Consider the following 2,989-nt stretch of genomic DNA (forward strand, 5'->3'; position numbering starts at 1 on the left):
GTCCTACAATTTCCAATTTTAGACAGATAGACTTGAGAATCTTGACTTGATATTGGGCATTTTCAGTTATGAAAGTTCTCTGTCTGTATGTCTGGGCACCTCCCTCGGTTAGCAAGCTGCCAGAGCTTCATGGCGTTTCCCCATTCCCAAATTTGATGTTTGGATGAAAGAGATGAGTTTTAAGTGAGTCAATTAATCATTGGAAGTTTGAAAGTATAAATGGGACGGAGATAATGTATACGGCGTTAGGCAGAGTTCATTAATCTTAATAAGAATTAACCTGGGACTAGGTTGGCACAACTTGGACCTGCAAACTATAATTTTATGTTGAAAGAGGAGAGGATTCGTTCAGTTTTGGCTTTCATGAACCATAGAACGTGGATGAAGAGACTGCTGCAATTTTAAGTTTTTCATTTGTTAGACAGGACGTGACTTAGATAATCTTCATTGTTCAGCTTATTCCTAAATTGTTCTTCCAAATTTGCTAATTTTCAAAGAACCAGTTTTTCCTGCATTCATCACTGAAATTATATACTACTGCGGGGCCCATCAGAGGGCTGCTGAGAATTCCCTTTTGTTTCCTTTGGTTCTACGAATTGAAGGTGAGTTCGCAAAGCTGGGTAAGCCTGACTACCGCTATGCTAGATCGACTATCATAATGAACTATAGACTAACATGACTCCCAACCGTCTAAACATCCTTTTAATTGATTGATAACTGTCTCGCGGTTATCACTAATCCCATCAACCGTTTAGTGGGTAGAATTTGACCACTCAGTATGTGATTGAGAACCGTCCAGTGAGTGGACGTGTTATGCTGAATGTGTGGACAATAACCGCTTAGCAGTTACACGGCACTAGAAGGTGTAAACAATCCCATACTTTAAGATAAAGATGCGAGGAAATTCATCTGTCTTGCCTGCGACTGGGGTCCGATCAATGATGTTTCGAATCACAATTTTCATTTCATTCAACATTCAGTGTTCACCGGTTTGTGGATTTGAAGAGAGGTATTCCAAATAATTTTAAGTATTGAAATTTTCTGTTAAGCCTAGTAATACATGCCTTGCCAAAGCGATGTCTAGTCATGTCTAATACAACGTACCAAACATGATTGCTTCTATTTGCAATGCTCTTCAGGGACTCGAACCTGAGAGCCTTGTCTTCAAATTTAGTTCTGGTATAAAGATCTAGGTAATCTTGGAAGCGGAAATGATTGGGTAATAATAGCTTTGGAGATGGTGAAATTATTGTATCACCAGCAGGGTTGTAGTCTTGTAGAAGGTGGCAATGGAGAGTCTGCTTCCATCCTTCATATCCGTGACTCAGTGCAAAGCACTCTTGTAAGTTCCATTACTTAAAATTTCCACTTGATCACCTGTATTTATGCAAATTCTGTTGTTCTTTGCACGCGGGATTTTCACCGATTTTCCATCTTTGAAAAATTCGAGGCCAGGGACTTCCTGGAGCATGAGAATGATACAACCAGCATCTGTATGCTCTCGGAGTCCTCTGATAGGTTCTGGGCGAGGGCATTCGGGATATATTGCCATCTTTGTTCCCACAGAAGGACCCCTGCCTCCTGTTAATGCTTCCATTATGGAATTCTTCTATATAACCAGGTTAACACGAATAGGCTCTGAAAGCTTTTCTGCAAGCTTAATCAATTGATCAATATATGCTTCTATCGTTTTGTTGCTTATGTGCTTCATTAATAATCCAAATGAATTAAATGGTTTGTTATCTGTACCATAATTTGGACGATTTTGTATTTGCATTCTCGGTATGCACTATTGGACATGATTGAACAATGTAATAAACAAAATTTTAGCTGCTGCTTTTCTATTTTAATTTTTTCCTCAATGGTGTCTAATGCTGTACATTCTACCTTACTAAACGAACCATCCAGGTTTATTATAACCTACCAAAGGCTATTGAACTCGATCACTTGTTGTCGTTTGATGCGAATCCCGTAGCAACGTTAACTACGAACCCACAACTAGATTGTTAGAACCCCATAAAAGTCAATTAAGAGGTTTAAGAGTTTGAATCCAAATCAATGAACCAAAAAACCCAACAAGATCAAAGCTTGAAAGACCCTTTGATTACACGATTAAAACCCACAACCGAATTGTAGAACGCCACAAGATTGTAACTCTTAATAAGTTCCAATTGTTCAATAAAGAACGATGTGAAGAAAGCAAATTGCCTCTCTTTATTGAATTTTCTCAAAATAATGTTCTGTAATGTTTTTCAATGAAAATAAACCTATTTATATGTAGAAATCTAGAAAGTAATTCTAATAGGAATAAAACTCTAATGAAAATCTAGAAACTAATTCTAAAAGGAATAAATCTCTAATCCTAATTTAAAACGAAATTAAAGATTACAAGAATATTGTCTATAATAGAATTATAATGAAATAAGGAAAGTTCGCGCCAAAAAAAGGAAAGTGCTCGCCAATTATGCAACCACACAGTTGTTAATTTGGTCTTTGACTTTTGTTGCTTGTATCATGTTGATCCAATTCACTTCGACTCTCGACCCCAACATAAAAGTTGCCTCGTTTTACATCCCGAACAATGTTTTGTCAATTGTTTCTTGAACGACCAATCTCATCGCTTGTTTTACTCATTTTGCCCTCGATCGCTTCATCGGCCCGCCTTCGATTATCAATGAGTCTCGCTCCACACTTGTTTTCTTCAAACTTCACTATTGGATCATATCATCCCCTCCCTCTTCAAAAAGATTCATCCTCGAATCTACACCTGCATCAAAGAGAGAGATCAGACACATTAAAAGTTGCTGAAACATTATACTTACATGGAAGGTCCAGTTTATATGCATTGTCGTTGATCTTCTCGATGACTTGAAATGGATCGTCTCCTCGCGGTTGCAATTTTGACTTCCTTTGCTTTGGAAAGCGTTCCTTTCTGAAATGCACCAAAATCCAATCTCTGGGTTTGAATGTTACCCTTTTTCTACATTTA

General features: G+C 37.7%; 1 pseudogene; it reads right to left on the bottom strand.

Moving 5' to 3' along the window:
* Nucleotides 1–811: 811 nt before the first annotated feature.
* LOC111385739 lies at nucleotides 812–1,711 on the bottom strand (annotated as a pseudogene).
* Nucleotides 1,712–2,989: the final 1,278 nt, after the last annotated feature.

The sequence above is a fragment of the Olea europaea genome, unplaced genomic scaffold, assembly GCF_002742605.1.
Source record: "Olea europaea var. sylvestris unplaced genomic scaffold, O_europaea_v1 scaffold3269, whole genome shotgun sequence".
In the NCBI taxonomy this organism is placed as follows: Eukaryota; Viridiplantae; Streptophyta; class Magnoliopsida; order Lamiales; family Oleaceae; genus Olea; species Olea europaea.